This window comes from Saimiri boliviensis, chromosome 10 (assembly GCF_048565385.1).
Source record: "Saimiri boliviensis isolate mSaiBol1 chromosome 10, mSaiBol1.pri, whole genome shotgun sequence".
In the NCBI taxonomy this organism is placed as follows: domain Eukaryota; kingdom Metazoa; phylum Chordata; class Mammalia; order Primates; family Cebidae; genus Saimiri; species Saimiri boliviensis.
This window is the reverse complement of record NC_133458.1, coordinates 77,170,539-77,193,577: the sequence shown is the minus strand read 5'-3', so window position 1 is coordinate 77,193,577 and position 23,039 is coordinate 77,170,539. Positions and strand designations below refer to the sequence as shown.

General features: G+C 35.6%; 1 long non-coding RNA gene across 1 annotated transcript in view; it reads left to right on the top strand.

Moving 5' to 3' along the window:
- Positions 1-23,039, top strand: part of LOC141580101 (uncharacterized) — a 175,890-nt gene that overhangs the window by 110,917 nt on the left and 41,934 nt on the right. The window contains exon 5 of the long non-coding RNA XR_012512137.1: positions 17,311-17,393. This is a non-coding gene — a long non-coding RNA (uncharacterized LOC141580101). The remainder of the gene's footprint in view (positions 1-17,310; positions 17,394-23,039) is intronic.

The following is a 23,039-nucleotide window of genomic DNA, read 5'->3' as shown; positions in this document are numbered from 1 at the left end:
CCTGGGAGAACAGGAGCTGCCGGATAGGTGTGGCTAGCACTGGGCAATTGACTGCTGAATTTAAGCTGGGTAGGACAACTTTAGACTAACTCTGTCTTTTGCTAGCATCATTTAACCTCTATGCTTCCAGAATTGTGTTTGTGTGTAAATTTCCTATTTTGATCAAATCTGAAATTCTGTTTTTCTTTCTGAAGTGGAGATATACAATGTGCTTAAAAAGCACCCTATTGTTCTAAAATGGAATATTTTTCAAAACACTATCATATTTAAATTACTAGAGTTTACATTTTCTAAAATAAAAATGTAAAATAGTATTTCTATTTATAATTTTCACAAAGAAATATTTCTTTTCCTGAGTGTCAATGAATTTTTCTATTTGAAGTACTGGTGACTCATACATTCAGTATACGAAATAGTTTTAGAAAGCCCAGTTTCTTGTGTGATTCTTGACTCTTATTTTTGAATATTAGTTGAAGGAACACATGAGCTTTGCAGTCAGACCTAGCTTTAAGTTCCAGCTCCACTAGTTTCTGCATGGGTGTCTTTGGGCAAGTTATTTACACTTGATGTTTTATATTCTTTATGCTTAAAAAAATGCAATAAAAGATAATAGACTTTCGATAGATGCAAAAGCTTAGAGGAATTTCAAAGTCATCAAGCTGAGTGAAAAAAGCCAATCTCAAAAGGTTACGCATACTATATGATTCCAGTTGTATGACATTCTTGAAAAGACACAAATATAGTGACAGATACAGATCAGTGATTACCAGAGTTTAGCAGTCAGGGGTTTATATGTGTGACTATAAAAGGGTAGTATAAGGGAGGGTAATGGAGTGTCAGGACTATTTTGTGTTTGATTGTGATGGTGGTTCTATGAATGTATACATGAATTAGAATTGATAGAAGTGTAGATTAAAAAAAAAAGTAAATTTTACTGTATGACAATTGAAAAAAAGAAAATGGAAAAATAAAACTTAACAGAGACAAAAAAGGGGTATGATAATACCAGGACCATGGAGCAGTTGGTAAGGTTAACTGAGATCATGTAATTGTGTGTGTGCATGTAAAGCACTTAGCACATCCATTGTTGGTGCTCAAAAGCTGTAGCTCTCTCTTTACTTTTGCTTTTAGATGAGTTATTTACTCCCCCTACACCTCAAGTTCCTTATTCTTTCTTGAAAAAAGGAAAAAATAAATCACCCTGTATTTTGACACACAGCAGACAGTTTTTGTGTGAAGTTGGAAGATGCATTAAAGCACTATTTTAGATTTTTTGGATAGATTTAATATAGAGCAGGGATTTATCTCATCCAGTGGAATATTGCCTTCTAAGATGTCTCATGTGGCTGTTATGGGAATTAAATGAGGTAATGTATGTAAAGCATAGCGCATATAGTAAACACTCAATAAATGACAGCCAACTGGCATTGGAAGCATATTCTAGTACTAGTCATATCCATATGACAGCATTGTGGAAAATAGGTAAATGTCAATGTGTTATAAACTGTGAAGTATTATTTGAGTATCATATCATCATTATAGCTTATTTGTCTTTAGATTATGTGAATATATCCACTGCATCATTTATTTAGATTCCTCACAGTCATTTACCTTTAAAATAATACTTGTTTTAATATCATCAGGCGTTTCTTTTGAAACAATTTGTGGTGCTAAAATAACATAAATAATGAACCGTTTTTCTAAGCAGAAGGAAAAGCAAAAAAATTTTTTTTTTCAGGGAAAGTGTCTGTCTTCCTCAGTGATAAATATTTCATTTAAAAAGCATTGGAAAACGTAATGAGAATTTTCATTGTGGGATTGTGACATGTTTCTCTCTTGGTCATTCCTTGATTTCTTTTGTACTCTGCTATAAAATAAATTGTCCTAACCCTAAGGATAGGTAAACTATCTTCTTCTTGAATTACAGTGATGTCTATTTCAAAGCCAAGGTTTAAAAACATTCCTTTAGATCTATCATGCTTAGTGAAAAAAAATGTAAATAAAAGCAAGATTTTTTTTTTTAAAGTAGCCTGTATGTCTTCACTATAAAAAAAATCAAGCTATATTTTCAGAACACTGGAGAGCTTTCTGTGAGAGTTGGCAAATGCATCAAGGCATTGTTTGTAGATATCACTTTTGATAGGTTTGATGTACAGCATAGTTTTCCGCGCCAATGGAATATTGTCTTCTTACAAATCTCATCAGGCCAGCAGTGCTGCTGCCATGGGCTGGCTTATCAGCTCCAGCCAGAGTGTGCTGTACTTGCACGTACCTTCGTAGCCTGAGAGGAAAATAAATTGTACCCAAGCAGTTAATAAGAAAGAATTATTGTGAGTGAGATGCATGACATTATGAGTGAGCATCGTGTTTTACAGACTAAATGTTGATTTGCTGAAGGAAAAAAAAAGCCCTTCCTGTATATAAAGTCAGAATTTTATTTCAAAATTATTAAAAAGTATTTGCTGGTTTTGAAGTTTAAGAAGTAAATATTATCTATTTTTGCTGTTTTAGGATAGTACTGAATAGATAATTCCCATTTTCTATGGTTTACTAATGGATATTTTTATCCATTCCAACTATTTAATTTTTTTTTATGAAATAGATATATGGTACCTATAGGTGCATAGAATCTATGTTTTAAAGCACCAGACATATTGATCTCCAGTAGCATGTGAATTGCTTATCGGGAATCAAAGGTCTTTATTAAATTTTGTACTTGTTTGGGTTAGCATTTCCATTGCCAAAGGATTTGTACTTGAAGAGCATAAATAGTTAATTTTAGGAGAGTTTAACTACTAATATAAAGTATGATCTTTGCTGAAAAGGGAAAGGAAGACTTAGTCCTTCTATTGTAATTAGGTGCCAGAAGTTTGTTGATCACAAGGAGGTGAAGTAGCTTGTGTAAGGCTACAGAACTATTATGTAGAGGAACTGGGCTTCAGACTGAGAGGTGTCCAATTCCACTCAGAAAATGCATGTTTTGGCCGGGCACAGTGGCTCACACCTGTAATCCCAGCACTTCGGGAGGCCGAGGCAGGCAGATCACAAAGTCAAGGGATCGAGACCATCCTGGCCAACATGGTGAAACCCTGTCTCTATTAAAAATACAAAAATTAGCTGGGTGTGGTGATGTGTACCTGTAGTCCCAGCTATTCAGGAGGCTGACAGGAAAATCGCTTGAACCTGGGAGGCGGAGGTTGCAGCGAGCCAATCAGGCCACTGCACTCCAGCCTGGTGGCAAGTGAGATTCCATCTTAAAAGAAAAAAACCATATTTTTAATAAATTTTGCTTACTCTGTCTATATTTAGAAACAGAAGAAACAAGATATCTGGTAAAATAGTATTATTTTCTGTACCAAATCAATCGTAAATATTTAGTAGCTTAATCCAATACAAATAAAAATTTCTTGCCTATTGACAGTCTGGTGTGGATCTCCCTTGTTTATGAACAGCTTTCTGCTACCTGGTGATTCAGGAACCCAAGCACCTTTACCTTGTGGCTCCACTATCCCTTAGGTGCCTAAAGTCCTTAACATTCATCTGAGAATGGGGAGAGAGTTACCAGAGAAGAAATGCCTGACTTAAAATCCCTGGCCTGGAAGAGACACTGTTCCTGCTATTGTATTGGTGAGAACTAGTCAGCACATCAGAATGTAAGGGAAACTGAGTGGGTAGGCAGAAGTAGTTAAGGCCTTACAATCCCAAAGTCTAGCCATCTATAACCTCATTTCCTCAGGGATGAAGGAAGGATCATCACATGGAAAATGGCCAGAAGTCTCTGCCTACCACTGCAGAAACCTCAGCTTTCCTGGAACATCTAGTGAAACTTTGGGATCATGGGTGAACACGTTGAAGAAATGTTTAAATTTTTTATTAATTTAATAATCAAAATATGAAGGAGAAATTTTGTGCTCATAAAAAAATTAATAGCAGAGTAGAAACAGAAGCAATAGACAAGGGGTGAATGCCTAGCCGAAAGCCTCTTAAGGCAGTGACTCTCAAACTTTAGTAGGAATACAACTTTACTGGGGTGTTTGTTAAAAAGGAAAGATTTCTGGATCCTACCTCCTAGGGAAACTGATTCTGTTTATCTAAGGTTCAGTCCAAAAACTGCATTTTTTACAAATACGTTAAGTGATTTCACTTGAAGGTAATGTAAGAATCACACTTTGAGAAAAAAACTGCTGGAGGGCAATGGTTTAACAAAAATAGGTAGCCTGTAAGCTATAAAGGGTTCAGAAGGGAAGCCCTTTACTCAAGACAAAACTTGTCAGAGTTGGCTTCTAGTGTCTGGATTGGGGTCTAGGGAAGCTCTGCTTTTAAAGATTCTCCCCACGTGAGACTGGAGCACATTGTGTTTAGAAACCACTGTCCTAAGTCTTATGCCCATCTCCCGCCTCCACCTGTCAAAACAGGCCTTGGCAGTCCCAAATTTTAAAATTTAAAAAGGTCTGCCTATTAGAAAGTAATCTGAGAAGGTGCCACCTCAGAATTTCTTCTCTCTTTTCTCCAATGCTAGAGCAGCATGGCTTTTCTTAATTTGTGTAGATAATAAGTAATACGGTTTTGTTTTTGTGAAAAGCTGAATTTTTTTTCTGAATCTTCCTAAAAGCATTAACGCTCACCATGTAATGAAATATGCTTTTACTTGAAGACAGAAAACGAAGGAAAGAAACAAACAATAATTAAATCCCCTAAATAATGGGAGCTTTGTGGTTAAATCTCCATGCTACTCCTTGAAAATTTAATAAGGGAATAAAGGCTATTTTCCATTTGTGTAATACAGTGCCACATTTCTCTTGTCTATGAAATTGTCTCTGGTGAAAGTGTGCCTCACAATTTAGAGTATCTAGCTTGAGAGAATTTTATGCATCTATTTTTAACTCAAGTCACTCATGTACAACCACATTATCTCACATCATAGTAGGATATAAAACCAGGAGCCTAGGTGAGGAGAAAAAAGTCAGGGATGAATGTCATATTATACGATCCAATTACACACAGTCCCTGACTTACATATGCCTGACTTATAAACGTCCTTGCATTTACAAATGTGTTCTCCAGAGAGCGCCAGCTGAATTCTTCTTTTCTTTCACCCCTTTTCTTACTGCTGCATTCATAGGTGCAGTGCTTTCAAGGGCGTGACAGGTCTATACCTGTCAGGCTCTTACTGCTGCCCCATCTTCACACCTGGCAGTTTTTTTTGTTTGTTTTAAACACGGTACTCACATTAGAAGCAATCATAACTAGGATAAAAAAGCAGAAACCTAAGGGGGAAAAAGCCGTGCAAACTTCATTCTAACCTTATTTCTTACAGCTCTTTCTTTTTCCTTGGCCATTATAGCACCTTTTCACTTAAAAAACAAAAAACAAAAACGAAATAGTGTGTTTACTTTTGCCAACTGCCCGCTTCTCATGTCTGTGTGTCACCCAGATCCTCTCTCAGGCTATGGGCATTGTATCACTTGTGGTCTAGAGTTGCACCTGCCTCACTGATGTACAAAACACACAGGGAGAGGAAGGAAGTGTAGTTAGTGCCCCACTGGGGGAAATGTACTATGAACAGCGCATGCTAGAACTTGAAATATACTTTTCTATAGAAACAATGATTTGTATGATGGTTATCACCCATCCTATTTTGGATGCTGTGAATCTATATTCTGATTTTAATAAGATATTGATAGCTATTTTTGGAGACTAATCACAAGGTATGTACCACCTTCTGATTAATAATTTGCTTAGAGATTTAGTGAATGAATGAACTGAAATTAAAAAATGAATTCAAAGTTCCTATCCCTGTGTTTAACGTAGTAGACAATTATTATTTATTTCTCTTTTCTATGATTTTTTTCATATAGAAAAAAGTTCTAAAAATTCCAAACGACCGACTCCTAGATGAACGTTGGAAACATGTCTATCTAGTACGTTTATCGACTTATCTTTTAGGTCAGGCATGGCACCCACAGTGCCTGCTGAGTTTGGCATGGTCCATGTGGAATCAGGACTAAACTGTTAATTTTCTGACAATTCATTGGTTGACTGGGAGTTATGGCATGCTGTTGTACAAAAAGCTTTCTTTGAAACAGCTGAGGTGAACCTGTAAAATTATTTTTTTCATGAAAATGTGAACTAAGATACCATTATTAATCAGTAAGGTTTGCTGGAGCTGAGGTACATGGTAACTGGTTGAGGCCAGCCAGCAATCCTGGGCACTACTTAAGGGGAGCCTGGCTGAGGGGATTGCTGAGAGAGAAGAGATGATGCAGGCAGTGTTCTAGAAAGAAGCACAGGCAGGTTCCATAGGGCTGCTGAGGGATGAGTCTTGAACAGCCTTGGTTCAAGACTTTCCAAGTCTAAGTTCCTATTTTTCTGGGATCTGACTATATTTTGCCTTAATTCTTGGAGCAAGAGCTTACAGTTTCTTCCTATTCTATGTGCCTCTTTCCCCTTGGTCCTGTTCTTTGTGACTAGAAGTCTGACTCAAGTCAAGAGGTCTGACTCAAGAGGACTTGTACTGTGTTTTGTTTTTAGTTCACCACTTTTCCTGGAGTCTCCTGATGCAATAACTTACAGACTCATCGATAGTGCAATTGGTGAATCCATGTTAATTATGTGATTGACAAAATGCCCAATGTTAAAGTTAGACTTCACTAGAAAGAATACATATCTTCCTTTTAAAATTGTGCCTTGATTGTCCCCATTCATTTAAGAAGTGTCACTCTTTCCAGAGCTAACGTTGATTTCACAATCCTAGAAAACCATGTCTATGTGCCCTTAAAATCCTTGAGTTCTCAAATTTTGCTGTAGTAGATCTTATAGGTAGATTTGAAATAAGGAAAATTTGGTTGGCAAAATGAAGGCAGAATCTTAAATTTGTAATAAGGTTGAATGAACAAACATATTTCTAAGAGTGTATGGCATTATACATCAGCTTTTATTTTGTTATTGTTGAAGTGGAAAAGGTTACCTTACTTCATGTCCCTTTCCATTTCTTTTTTGGTTTGTTTTATCTTGAGTCAGCAAGTGAATCTCTAAATAATCAATTGATTTTAAAGCCACAGCTTCTTCTGGAGATCTGGTACTGTGATGTTTTGGAGTCAGGCATGAATCTAAGCTCATGTTGACCACTACCTAGTTGTCTCAGAAGAGTAAATTCATTTACTTACTTAAAATCAATGAGCTTTTGTTTCCACAGCTGTATAATGCATAATTCCCTTTTTAACTGGATTTGTAAAAGTAACAAAATGAGTACACACTTTTTATAAACTGTCAAAAAATACAGAAGTGTATGAAAAGTTGTTATTCTTACCTGTCCCCTTGTCATTCCTGCCATCCTTGTTTAATTAATATTTTGACGTGAATCCTCATTTGTCTTTCTCTATATGCTTTCAAGTTTATAGCAATATAGCTTCTTACCACATATTGAGAGCTCAACAAAATCTATGCTGAGTGAATACAATTATATATATATATATATATATATATATATATATAATAAATGGGTTTTTTCTTTTTACAAAAATAAGATCAGACTGTATATATTACTCTGCAACATGCTTTTACTGATGTGATTTCTGATTGATTCATTTTTTTGCCTGTAAAACACTGCAGTAACAAACTTACTTGTATATATACCATATATACTGGTACTTTCATTTTTAAAAGATATTCTTCAATGTAAGATTGTGGGGTCTTAAAGTAGGCACTTTAAATTTTTGAATAAATATTGTCAGCTACTTGCCAAAACCACTTGTAGTAGTGACATGCTTACTGTCAATATATGGACTTCTCGTTTCTTAAAACGGGAATTCTATTACCTATGTTGTAGGATTATTAAGAAGATAGGATAGCTTGCTTTCCCTCTGTCTTCATAGATAGAGTGCCTGGCATACAGTTGTGCCAAAATGCTTTTTTTGTTTTTTCCATTTTCCTTCTCCATGCTTTCTTGTTACTGGATATGTCTCATAAAAACTCTGACATTTTCCTGCCTTTCTCATTGACTGTCAGAGGAATGCAGAACGTGTGGGAAATAGGATCCAACTACAGTCAAAATAGTTTCTGCTTATGTAAGTGCTCTTCGGACTCAACTTACCAGTTAGGGGAACAGCTTTCTGTTGGCCATAGAGCGAACCCTAGCAAGGTGACCGTGTATGTCATAACTGGCCCAGCACGGTCTCTGTTTTTACCTGTCGTTGCAGTGTCCTTTCTGTTTAGTGCCTCTTGTCACTTTCAAAAGTGCCCCTATTTATGTGGTTACCCTGTCTACAGCTAAAAATGGTCTATTTAAACTGGCAGGAAAAAGAACAGACTGAAGCTTATAGTTGAAATTTTAGGGGGAAAAAACTAAACTTAAAGAGTTTACCATAGAGAGACTAAGTCACCCAATAGGCAGTAAGACTTAAAAAGCCTAAGACATTAAGGAAAAAAATGGAAATAATCAATTAAACCTTTTCTCCTCTTTTGCCTGGATGAGTGCAAATGAAAGCTTCCAGTTGAGTATGTCTGAGAGATTATCCCAGTTAATGATAGGATGAAGATTTATATAGTGTGCACATTATTGCTTTGCCTTGGGAACCAGAAATGTGAAGTGTTTATTAAGAGGGTTTCTGTTTTTGTTGAACAGGTATTTTTCTCTTATGACCTGGTTCCACTATATGATTACATTTCTTTGCATAATTTGTATTTGATATATGTATAAATCCCCGTTTTGAACAGACCATATGGAAAGCTCCATGAGTGCCCTGGGAACCAGGGGTATGCAGTGATTAACCATGGGTTCTGCTATTTGTGCAGCAGATGAGCAGAGCTGTGAAATAAAAGGCATCACACAATTGTTTCATCGCCCTTACTTTGTCCTTTGTTTGTTGATGCTTGACAAGGATAAGAAAGTAAAACAAAATAAAAAGAAATCCCAGACAAGCAAGGAAGAGAAATGGCAAAAGAGTTTTTCAGAACAGAATTGAAGAAGATAGGCTATTCATGGTATGAACCTGACAGCCTGAAGAGTAACCTGTTTTGTGAGAACAAAACTAAAAATAAGGTTGCTGGTTTCTCAGGAACCTCAAAGAAGTTTTACTATGTGTGAGACAATGTGACTGGCAGCAACTGCTTTTGTAATTAAATTTGGCTTAACAAGTATTTGTTTAACAAGTATTTCATGTGCATTTGTTTTGGGAGGAACTATTATGAGGCATTCAAAAGAATATAGCTACTAATCTTTATAAAATTTGCAATCTGTTTGTGGAAACTCATCTGGCACAGGAAATATTAATAAATATTTAGATAAAATAATAATTTGAAATCAAATTCCTAGGAACATTTAACCAATCTGCAAGTTTTATAATTCAATATCTGAAGTTCAATTTTTAAAAATAATTTGTTACTAAATTATTTAGTAAGCATTGAATAAATAAGAAATAAACATGGGCTTAGTAAGATATGTTTTGCCCTCTTAGTCCAGGATTATAAAAGTTGGCTCCAGCTTTCTCTATAATAGTATATTTAAAATTTCACTAAAAATCAAAATTACCTGTAAAGTTTGTTAGCACAATAGGGTTCCAGGTTTTTTACTCATGAATCTGTGTTAGTGGCTGAGATTCTAGTACAATGTAAAGGTAAAAGATAGGTGTCTGTCGGAAGATACTTTAGAACTCCTGGAGTACATTCTGTCCACTGCCTTACTACATAAGCAACCTTTTTCTAAAACTTATGTAAATGAGAATTCCCCAGTAAGCATCTCCTCCAATATTCTTCAAATTATCCCTCATCTTATAATAATCTGAGACACCATTCAGAAAAGGAGAGCTTGGGAATTTTAATAATGTAGCAGGCTTTAACTTTCCTCTTAGCAGCTTCTTTGAGTTTTTATTCTTTCCTTGTAAATGTTGGACAAACATGGCAATGGCACTACAAATTACTATTGTGAAAGATTCAGTTGGATTCAGGGCCTCCTGATTTTGGAACTGCTTCTCAGAGTAAATTTCACTTAGCCAAAGACTGTGGTATTTTTGAGGACTGGTGTTTTCTATGCTGTGGTGAGAAGAAAGCCATTTTAAGTACTTGTGTGTTTCATGTAAGTGTATAATAATGGATGTCCCATTTCCAGACACATGACATTTTCTGGGATACAGCCTTCCATCATGTTCTACAGTCTTCCTCTACCATATCAGTTTCCTACTTTTTTACCCCTCCTCAGCTGTTAGTCATAGTCACTTGATGCTCTTTACTCATATTTATCCATTATTTGGGGACTGTACATTTCACCTACTATCTCATTTGATTTTCTGATATCCCAATCTAAACATGGATCCCTGATTCTAACTCTTTCAAGTCATCCTCTGTTTTTTCACCATTTTGCTTATTAAAGTTTGTAAGAGTACAAGACTTTCAGCTTTACACAAGTAGGAACTATTCCAATTCTTCACCAGTGTGCTGTCTTAATCTTATACAAAGTCCAGAACACAGTATGTGCTCAATAAATACTTGCAGAATGAGTAAGTAGAATTAAATTTAACTGTGTGATGGCTAGTTTACATCCTTAGAGAACTGAGACACATTGAAGGGCAAGATTTTGTTTTTTGGAGACAGAGTCTCACTCTGTTGCCTAGGCTGGAGAGCAGCAGCATGATCTTGGCTCACTGCCACCTTCATCTCCTGGGTTCAAGCAATTCTCATACCTCAGCCTCCTGAGTAGGTGTGATTGCAGGCATGTGCCACCATGCCTGGCTGATTTTTTTGTACTTTCTAGTAGAGACGGAGTTTTGCCATGTTGGCTAGGCTGGTCTTGAACTCCTGGCCTCAAGAGATCTGCCTGCGTTGGCCTTCCAAAGTGCCAGGATTAATGGTGTTAGCCACTGCACCTGGCCAGTGAGATTTTTTCTCATTCTATTTCTCCAGTTATTTTTGGAGTCATGTATGTGTGTTGGGGAGGGAGTGGGTGGGAGGTATATTTTGAGACAGGGTCCCACTATATTGCCCAGGTTGACCTTGAACTACTAGGCTCAGGCTATCCCCTACCTCAGCCTTCTGAGGAGCTGAGACTACAGCTATACACCATTGCGCTGGGCTCAAGCAGTCATAAATTTTTTTAAAAATTGTATATATAGAGCTAAATATAAGTGGAACATGAAGTAATCCTAGTTTTATTGACAATCAGAAGGGCTTTCTTTCTTGTATTCTGGGCAAGATAGACTGAAATAGAATCTGAACTTTTTTTTATGGAAATGGTAAAGGTATTAGTATTTTTTAAAATAAGTAAATTATTGAATATTATTATAGCATGAGGGATGATTTAATATCTTTCTGGGAAGCATCTGGCATAAGATTTTAAAAACTGTATCATACTAGCAAGATAGTTCCAGTCTGGCAAAAATGGTTTCTGTATTTTTATTTTAGGGAAACAAAGTAATCAAGAGAGAAGCATCAATGAGTGGGGGAAAACCATTCAAGAATAGTTTCAGTGAAAAAGTTGATTAGATTGAGAGATGAGTGTATAGTTAGTTTAGAATGTAGATTAGAAGATGAAAAAACAACTAGAGGCAAAGAGAAGGGAGGCAAGCAAAGCCAGGAAACATGTTGCTTTGTGGAAGATCTCCTTGGAAAATACAAATCGAAACCGTGATGACACACCATCTCACACCAGTCAGGATGGCTATTACTAAAAAGTCAAAAAACAACAGATGCTGGTGAGGCTGTTGAGAAAAGGGAATGGTTATACGCTATTGGTATATTAGCATGCTTATACATTGAGGGGAATGTAAATTCATTTAGCCACTGTGGAAAGCAGTTTAGAGATTTCTTAACTGTAATCTTAACCATAACTTAACTATTTTTTAGTGATAACTTAAAATAGAATTGCCTTTTGACTCAGCAATCCTATTACTAGGTATCTATTCAAAAAAACATATGTTTCTATCAAAAGACAGATGCATTTGTGTTTTTATTGCAGCACTATTCATAATAGCAAAGACATGGAATCAACAAAGATGCCCAACAATGGTGGATTGGATAAAGAAAATATGGTACATATACACCATGAAATACTATGCAGCCATAAAAAAGAATACAACTATGCCTTTTCCAGTAAAATGGATATAGCTAGAGACCACTATCAAATTAATGTTGAAACAGAAAACAAATGTTGCATGTTTTCACTTATAATTGGGAGCTAATCATTGGATACTCATGGATCTAAAGATGGCGATAATAGACACTGGGCACTACTAGAAGTGGGAAAGAGGAAAGAAGGAAAGGGTTGAAAACCTGTCTACTTGGTACTATGCTCGCTTCCTGAGTGATGGGATCATTCATGTCTGACACCTCAGCATCACAAAATACACCCATGTAACAAACCTGCATATGTACCCCTTGAATCCAAAACACAAACTGAAATTATAAAAATAAAAAATCCCCTTTTCCAAAAAAAGAGGAAGATATCCTTGAAACAAGTGTAAGCTGTCTTTTCCAAACTGAAATTAAATATTATGTTGTGGGAGCAGGCAGGCATTTTCTCACTTTCTGCTAGTGGATGAGCAAGCATATGTTTGACTTGGCTTCATAGAAAACTCTTAAGCATGATGGCTATACAAAAGAACAACAGTTGTTAACTCTCTGTGAAGAAATAAGTTCCCATGTAAGTAATACAAGTGCCTATTTAGTCACTATTAAAGGACCTGATTTAAAATAATTGCCTGTGCCTAAGGTTGAAATTTAATTTGGTTACCTCACAGAACTACCTCAACAACCTCTGAATAAAGGTCACTTATGACATTGAGAAGGTATGAATTGCTAATTAATACTTTATGTTGAAATTGAGTTACTTAAGATTTTGAAGAAATGTTCAATGAAATAGTGATGGGAACCAAGATTTCAAATTACTTTGATTTCAAAAGGTAATAAAACCCAAGGAAGGAAATTTCAGCCACTAACTTTAAAAGTCTGTTTTAGAGAAAGTAGTGAGTGTTAATTAGATAAAAATTTCTATTACCCTTAGAAGGGCATTATTTGATTAAATACAAAGAACTTAAAACCTGATGTTGGCATGTTTCAATTTCCCTTGAGGAGTTTGAGTAAATGAAAGAAGCCGAGCGATTAGAATCTTCTGTTTTTTTTTGTTTTTGTTTTTGTTTTTTTTTTAATTACTTGAGTTTTTTTTTTTTTTTTTTTTTTTTTTTTTTTTTTATGAGAGGGAGTTTCGCTCTTGTTACCCAGGCTGGAGTGCAATGGCGCGATCTCGGCTCACCGCAACCTCTGCCTCCTGGGTTCAGGCAATTCTCCTGCCTCAGCCTCCTGAGTAGCTGGGATTACAGGCACGCGCTACCATGCCCAGCTAATTTTTTTTGTATTTTTGGTAGAGACGGGGTTTCACCATGTTGACCAGGATGGTCTCGATCTCTTGACCTCGTGATCCACCCGCCTCGGCCTCCCAAAGTGCTGGGATTACAGGCTTGAGCCACCGCGCCCGGCCTTTTTTTTTTTGATTTATTCAATTATTTTATTTACATCAGTATGGACTCATGGATATTTGTTTCAGTCTAAAGGTTATAACCCAATTGTACCATTATTTTTTTTCTTGCTCAAATTATTTAGATTTGACCATCGGTTGCTCCTTCAGATAGGTTCCTGTGTTGTGCTGACATTCCCTATCCTTTTGAAGCACTTCCTTCTTTTCTGGTACTTTATGATGTTCCAAGCTCATTTTGTATTTTCTACAGCCAAACCCTGGAATCTTCCATTTTTCCTGTGGAGCTCTGGTTCTTTTTATTGGAGAAATCAAGGTCTGTGCTGGTCTCACATAGGTCAGGGCCTGGCAGGCTGTAAGAGGATCTATGATGTTCTCAAGCTGGGACAGGTGGACCTTCCACTGTTCTCTCTTCTTCCAACTGAGAACAGCACTGTGCTGGGCCTGTTCTCAAGGTGGCAGGATTAGTTCCACATGGCTGGGGAAGCCTCAGAATCGTGGTGAGGGCAAAAAGCACTCCTTACATGGCGGCTGCAATTTTTAAAAAAAATTACTTAAGAGTTTTAAATTTCTTTACTGGTGTAGTGAAGGAGAAGTAATGTTGGTACAGGTTGGTGGCAAGGGCATGGTGCTTTGCTATCGGCTGGGGAGGAGAAGCTGTGGATTCCAGAGGCAGAGGCCTCTGGGTTGGAATTCTAGAGTAACCATTTTGTAGATATCAGATCCAAATGAAGATAGACATACAGAGAAGTGTGCTGCAGAGAGAGGAAGAAAATGCAACACTTTCCGATAGCTATCGTGCCAAACCCTGTGGCACGAACTTTCATATATATTACCTACTTAATATGCACAGCAATCCTCAAAGACAAGTACGGAGACTATGTCTATGAATCAGAGATATTTGATCAGTTGCTTGAGTACAAGTGTGAGAGTCAGGTGTGTACTAAGTGCTGTGTGACGGTGAAGTCAATGCTATTTTCCAGGTTATTATTCTGCCTTCTTTGCAGAAGTATGGGTATCTGAGATGTGGTAGAGAAAATTATAAGAAGGTACTTAGAGGGAGGCAATTTGCATTATGACTAATCTATTGTTGAAAGCTATTAACATTAGTGAAAATAATTTTCAGGCATTAATTTATTAATTTTTTGTTGATACATAATGTACATATTTCTGGGATACAAGTGGTAATTTCATGCATTTATATAATGTATAAAGATCAAATCAGGATAAATGGGATAGCCATCATATTAAGTTTTTTATCCATTTTACAAGTCCGATTTTATTGAATGTTTGCTATGTATTGGACACTGCGCTAAGCTCTGTGGTGAACAAAGCAGACATGTTCCCTATTTTAACCAGTGATACTGCCTAGGGTAGGAAGCTAACTTGCAATAGAAACTCACTATCAAGAAAAGGTATAAGAAAGTAGATGCTGACTTTTGGACCTAAAGAAAGAGTAATTTTAGATCATTATAATCATGAGATATGAACTTCAGAATTCATCATAATCTCTGATTTGTTTATTTTAATTTAAACAGGCTGATGTTTAATTACTAAATGATATTCAAGCCAGATTTTAATTTCCTTCATTAGACATGTCTATGAATTTCATAAGAAAAATTTCTATTGTGACTGTCATAGAAGGGTAACAATCAGAGGCTCTTGGACTGAAGAACAGAAAAGTGAACTGTCACTTAACCAGCAAGCACTGACATTTTACTTCAGTGAAGCCTTCAAATTTAAAGGCAATTAAAGATGACTGTAACTCTTCCCAAGTCGTCATATTTAAAATTCTATGTATTCATTGCTAATTCATTTGGTTTGTTGTATTATCTTATGTAACATACCTATATCCCTACTGGCAGTGAGGGGTTCCTAGAAGCTGGCCATTGCTACTCTGGGATGTAATTACCTTTTACATATATTATCTAGGTTAGTAATCCATAGTTTTTTCATTTGTTTATTTGTTTTGTTTTTCTTGTGTAGATGGGGGGCTAAAGCCTTATTCTCTTAGCCCTCTTTTCCCACTTTGAACCTCTGGGGGGTTCTTGAAGCACAGATTGAAAACCATCAACCTAGCTAAATAGCCCAACTGATCTGATCACTCCAGGTTTTGCAAAGAAAAAGTAATCATAGATAAGTAACCAATCAAACTGATAAACATTTGTCAAATATCTACTTGCTTGTCATTGTGCTAAAGATGCTTATAATCTCTTTAAGGAGACAAGACAAAAACACATCTACAGTTATGTGATATAAGATTAATTAAAAAAAACTTGACATAGGTTAAGAAGGAGTTAAAAAACTCAGGAAAACTTTAACCAAAACTGAACAAGAATGTGGCCTACTGTCTAACACTTGACACAACTTGTTGCTTTTCCAGTAGGGTAGTTCCCACTTGTTTGCAGTTTCACTGTCCACAGTTTCAGTTAGCCATGGTCAACTGAGATCCAAAATTATTAAATGAAAAATTCCAGGAATAAACAATTCATAAATTTTAAATCATGTGCTGTTCTGAGCAGTCTGATGAAATCTTTTACCATCCTGCTGTGTTCAGCCTGGGACATAAATCATCCCTTGGTCCAGCATATCCACGCTGTAGACTCCACAACTTAGTTGCTCATTAGAAACATAGGAGGGGGCTCAATTATTAAATGGATTCTTGCAATATCTCAGTGTTTGTGTTCAAGTTCAATTTACTCTTATTTTACTTAATAATGTCTCCAAAGTACAAGAGTAGCAATGCTGGCAGGTTGTTATAATTGTTCTATTTTATTAATTATTGTTGTTAATATCTAACTGTGCATAATTTATAAATCAAATGTTACCAGAGGTATGAAAATATAGGATAAAACAGTATATATAGTGCCTGGTACTATCCAAGTTTTCAGACATCCACTGGGGATCTTGCAATATATTCCCTGTGGATAACAGGGGATTAACGTTGTCTTGGAATGTTGAAGCCAGAAACTCTTTGTAAAATCCCTCTTTCAATGTTTGAACTTCCAGTTGGGTAATACCTTAGTACCAATTGTAAAGAACCAGATTTTACTGAATGCTGTTATCTTGAAAGAGAAACAAATATTCCATAGGACATATTTTAATTGTTCCCTCCAATAATTTGCTATTTATAATTTATATACAAAAACTTCCTCCACAAGTCTTTAATCTTTCTGTAAGAATTTAAGTAAAGGGAGAAAATAGGCAAAGAAAGTCCATAAATGTAAACCATTTAGAGATTTTGATGACTGCCACTAATTCCCGGAACGTCAATGATAGTAATACTTCCACAGTGCCAATAAGATTGCTAATTGTATTGAAATAGTTGTTGATTGTTGCTCAATAGGTTTAAAAGAAAATTTAGAGGATTATTTAGAGAAATGTCATAAACAATTTTCTGCTGTCATTATTTGTGTAGGTTTCTGAATTCTAAAACTAAACATCAAAATTAAAAGCTGGTTATTGGAAATACTGTAAAATTACTTTTGATAACTTCCTTCTGAGTCAATTTTGGGAAATAGTAATTTGTGACTATTTCCATAGACCTATCACTATTTTACGCTCAACATAGACTCCAGGCTGGTGTCTAATTAGCCAGGCGTGGTGGTGCATGCCTATAATCCCAGCTACTTGGGAGGCTGAGGCAGAAGAATTGCCTGAACCCAGGAGGCAGAGGTTGCCATGAGCCAAGATGGTGCCACTGCACTCCAGTCTGGGCAACAAGACCAAAACTTGTTCTAAAAAAAAAAAAAAAAGAAAGAAATATAAATAATGCATCAAGCATTAAAATATAACTGGCACGGTTGTTAAAAATAACTCTTATTTATCGACTTTTATTTCTTTTCTTGTAGTTTAACAATTCTCGGACAAAGCAGAAACTCTGAATTAGAGTCATGTAAAAGAAATAAAAAATTGGAGCTTATAATAATGAAAGGTAAGTGAATATCTTCCTCATTTGACTATTTCCTTTATTTGCATTCTCAGATTGAAATAATGACAAAAATTCAGAGATAGATGAATGGAACCCTTTTTAGAAAAATTCTGGGGTGATAGAGAATTGGTGAAACTGAGAAGAATCCTTTTTTGGAAATCTCTACGGTGTAGCAGTAAAGTTGGCTAAAATAATTTTAAAGCTATAAATGGTGAAAATGTAGATGAACTTGTTTACAATTTACTGATTTCTTTGATGATTTATGAAATCTAGACAATAAGAAAAGCCGTATTTATTGGTTTTTTTTTTGCTTTTATTATTTTAAAGAAGTTTGTATTGGGGTGATAATGTGATGAGTTGAGTTAGGCATTGAGAAGTCTGCAAGTAACTTTCTCCCTAGGAAATCAGCATGTCTTGAAAGTTCTTATTGACTAGATTAACAGCCCTCTACATTTTCCCAGACAATAATGAAACATCACCAATAATCCCAAAAGCTTATTAAGCTTCAAAGTGGAAAAGAAAGTTTGAAAATTATGCAAGGGATGTAAAAGGTTTCCTCCTCCATGAGATTCCCTACTTTTCTCTCTGGTTCCTCATTCCCTAGAAAATGCTGTTCCCTAAAGTTAATGCTTGCTGTTTTTATTACTCCAAGGGCATCTATATTCTTTCTTACCCTATAAAGTAGTTACATTTGCATTTTTCTTTTGCTTTCTGTGTAGATTTTATATACCCCTTGAATAGAGGCATTATGTCTTAGCCTTAGCTTGTGTCATTTGAGCACAGATGAAATAATAATTATGTGAAGGTCTCAGAATAAATACTATTTCAAATTTTGGATAATTTTTTTGGTGGGAAATGGGGACAGAATAGGCTTCTAACAGTTTTTATATTCTAATATATGTTAATTATTAGTCTATATTCTAATATATGCATTTTCATATAATTTATTCTATGAACAATTTAGTAGTCCTGACTGTTCTAGAAAATTAAAATTTATATATACATATGTATCTCTTTTAATTTATAAAAAGAGTATACTAATATGACTATAATTCTGCACTTTATATTTTTCACTAAATATATTTCGGTGTAATTCCATCACAGCAACTATCTACTTTGTCAAATGCCAACACCGATTCAATTCCCAATACATTTATTCTCATTTATGCAAATTGTTTTTTCTTATGAGGGTTCATTTAAATTATTTCTTGTTTTTCATTATTTATTTTTGCTGTGATAGTATCTTTTTACATATTTTGGGATACTTATGTTATAGTTTCCATAGAGTAACTTGATAGCTACAGAATTGTTTCAAAAGTACCCACCAAATGTCAGTCTGAGCTCTCCTTTACGAGGTAACTCTTTGGATATACAGGGGTCAGGGAGCCACTTGAGGAGACAGTCTGTCCTTTATAGGAGCTCAAGTGCTGAGCTGTGAGCTCCGTTGTTCATTCAGATCTGCTGGCCAGGTACGTTTAAGTCTGTTGCAGCAGAACTCATACTCCTCCCACCCCTTTTTTTTTTCCAGGTGCTGTGTCCTGGGGAGTTAGGGCTTTATTTATGAGTTTCCATTGTGCATCTGCCTTTTAAAAAATGTTTTCAGGGCTGCCTTGCCCAGCAAGGAGGTAGCCTAGTCACTGTCTGCCTGCAGAGGCTTTACTGAGCTGCTGTGGGCTCCGCCCAACTGCTGTGTGAACTTCCCTGCAATTCTGTTTATATGGGTGTAGTTAGAACTGCCTTGGTAATGGTGGCTCGCCTCTGTAATGGTGGACTCTCTCTGTAATGGTTGGTTGCCTCAGCAACAGTGGGCAGCCTCAGCAATGGCGGACTACGTCCATAGTGGTGGAGTGCTTGGTAATGGCAGACGCCGCTCCCCCACAGAGCTGGACCTTCCTGGGTTCAGCTGTGCTTGCTGTGAAACTCTCAACCCAGAGCATTTCCAACTGCTGTTTTATTGCGTGGGTGGGACCAGCCGAGCCTGATCACCTGTCTCCCAGGTGTTCCAGCCACCTGTTGAAAAGGTGCCGGGATCTGTGTGATTTCCCCTGCAGTGACCCATTGCACCAGCTAAAACAGTGGCACTGAGATTCATGGCACTTTTTTGCCTGGGAATCTCCTGGCCTGGCTCCCTGTTTCAGTCCCCTTTTTAATCAGATGAATGGGTGACTCTCCCTTCCTGGAGCTCCAATCGCCAGCTAAAATGGCACCCAGACCCGTGCATTTTGTATGGAGAACGGCTGCACTGGCCAAAACAGCTGTGATGGTGACCCGTGGGGCTCCTCTGCCTGGGAATCTCCTGGTCTGTGGGCAATAAAAATTCGTCTGGAAATGCAGCATCCACTCACCCTCTGCGCTTTCACTGGGAGCTGCAACCCTGAGCTGCTCCTCATTGGCCATCTTGGATCCTCCTCTCGAGATACAGCTTTTTAAATTATATTTTCTAGCTGGTCATTGATTATACATAGGAAATAATTGATATTGTGCAATAATTTTATAACATTACTGACTTTTCATATTAGTTTTACATTACTTATAGTTTATATTTTTTATTATAATTTTAAGTCTTTCTATATATACAAGATTTCATCTGCAAGTAATGGAAATTTTACCTTTTCCTTTCATATATATATATATATATATATATATATATATATATATACATTATTTCTTTCCTTTCACTGAGTGATATTTCCAGAGAAATATTAAATCATAATTGCAAAAGTGGACATTCTTCTCTTGTGATTGTTGAAGTTTTCCAAGAGCTCTTATTTGACATCTATTGAGATAGATCTATTTTATGCTCTTTTAGCCTATTAATATGATGTTGGTATATGAATAGATTTTCTGATAGTGAATCACCTTTAAGGCAAATATATTTTAATGAAGCCAATTTAAAGGGCACATAACCAGTACCATATCTTAACAAATGAAAAGGAAATGTTTTAAGAACACTATTCAAGGTGAAGCAGAAATGGCATTCTCAATAGTTTAAGATTTAAGCATCCCTAGAGCTCTGTGTGTGAGGATCATTATCTTCTCTTTGTTGTCTTAAGAAATGTTATTACCAAATCTTGGCCAATTAGCTACTTTTGTTTTTCTTCAAAGCATTTTATACTCTTATTTAAAGAATAATATTATACATTTTCTTATTTGAGTCAGTTTGCAAACAATAATTATTTTTAATTTTTGTCAAGGCCTTAGAATTTTGTAATTTAGATAAAACCTTTGTATAATCAAGACTTGCACATCATAAAACATAATCAAAAGAGTCAGTCTGTAGCTTGTTTATTGTGGAAAAGGGAGTCTACTTTACTCTGTCATTATCTTCTTTCTTTCAAGTATGATATCAAAAGAATTTCATACAAATAAGAAGGCAAATTTGGGTCAAATTTCATATAGAAACAATGAAAATAATGCCAAATATTGTGTTATTAAAGGGAAAAAACCCTTTCAAATGTCTGAATATCATAATACCAGGCAAACCTGCTTTCCAAAATAGGCTCTCAGAATTGTAAACTATAATGTGTATTCATTTTGATGGAGAAATTTATTAGAATAACACATTTCAGGGTTTTTAAATTGAAGAGAAATATCTTTATCAATTATCATTTTTACCTTTCTTTTGGTAAACAAAGTTAAGAAAAATAGCATGGTATTTCAAAGTATAATTTCACAAAACACATCAAAGCAATCTCTATTTTATAAAACATGAGGAAAAATGACAGTTTCCCCTTTCATCTAATTTTAGTTTGTCATCTTCTTTTTTCAGGTTTTGCTATTTATGTAGTCAAAAAATGTCATCATTACCAGAAAAAAAGTATTTAAATAGACAGTATAATTGATCTAAATGTCCTATATCTTAATATAGGTCTCAGAAAAGTTCAGTTCATAAGTCCTGAATTTCATTATTGGTTGAAACTTCTGGAAAGATTATCTGAGGATTTCTTTGATTTCCTCTTGTATAGCTTTGAATTACAGCCTTGAATCCCAGAAATTTGTCTCCTAGCCTCTTCCATATTGTGAGCTTCAGGGAGATCTGTATTTTATAAATGTTTAGTTCTCCCACAATTCCTGACTCAGAATAATAATAAATAATTAGTGCTTACAGTATAGTTATATGACCATTTTACACATGATAAAAAAATTTTTTTTTATCTAGGAATGAAGGGTCAGGTTTTAGTGGCAGTGAAGGTAATAGAAGCTCCCCAGATGAAGTAAATAGAAATTAATTTATAAAATATAAAAATAATTATCTCCATTTAAAAATAAACATTTAGCCTTGCTCAATTCTCAGATCTGACTCTTGTTGCAAATTTGGACTTCAGATCCTATGACAATGTTACTTAAGTAGTTGTTGGGGACATTTCTAGTATACAGTTACTTTGGGTCTTCTCAGCCCCAACTGATAACAAAGGTTTGGTTGAACTACATATATGTGGGAAAAATACATACAGCTTAAAGATTTGGCTTCAATAATCATATTTCATAAGGTAAAACTAAGCTACATGTTTTATAAATGTTCGTGAGAAAACAGAGGAAAAGAAAAAGTGTTGCTGACACACATGAGAAGTTTTTCACTCCTGAATTCTCCTCCTTCAAAACAAGCAATGCCTATAAAGTTTCTGTCATGAATCCTTTCAAACCTGTGTTCCTTGGAACATTAAATTAATATTTTATATCACATGTAAATTTTCATTTATATGCAGCTTAGCTTTGTTGTTAATATTTATTTAACTTTGTATTTGGCTCAGATTGTGTGTATAGATAGTTCTTTACAGATAGTTTGAAAGTTGCTTAATATTTTAAATGGTAACAATGGCAATCTATCAACACTAACTATAATTTAATGAATGGTGACAGGAAGAATATTTCAGTTGTGACTTTTTGTAGCCTTCCAAAGTACCAGCATTGTTGCTTATGTGTAGTTAATTTTTTTGATCCACGTAGGATATTTGAAATGGCCATTAACTCTGAATCTGACTAGTAGAACTGCTTATTTAATAAAAATAAAATTAGATGAAATAATTCCTAAGATGTTTAGCCTCTATTATATTACATATTAGTTTTAAAGTCAAAATGGAAGAAGAGAAAGTTTATTTATTAAGAAGACTTTATGCATTTACTATAGGCTGAGCATTAAAAGGAGTTATGAAAAAAATCTAACATGTTAACTTTGTCCCAAAGAAACAAAAATCTCTTTGAGGAGTCAAAACATAGAAATCCTCTAGGGACTATCACAGTTCCTAGGCTTTAATAACTAATTGAATGATGTATGAATGAAAATAAAGAATAAGACAAAAACAGCATGAACAAAATACCAAGTGTAAGACAAATCACTTAGAATGGGAAGTGAATTAATTATTTTCTTTCTCTCTTTCTTCTTTATTATTTACCAGCTCTCTGTGAACCTAAAAGATGACCCCCTGACTACCAGCTGTTTTTTTTGAGACAGGGTCTTGCTCTGCTGCCCAAGCTGGAGTGCAGTAGTGCAATCCTAGCTCACTGTAGCCTTTCCAAAGTGCTGGAATTATAGGCATGAGCCACTACACCAAACCTGACATAATATATTAAATCTGACTCACTTCACAGCTCTCAGAAACCTTGACTGTTCCCAAAATACATTGGAGATCTAGAAAGTTGGAGATGTAA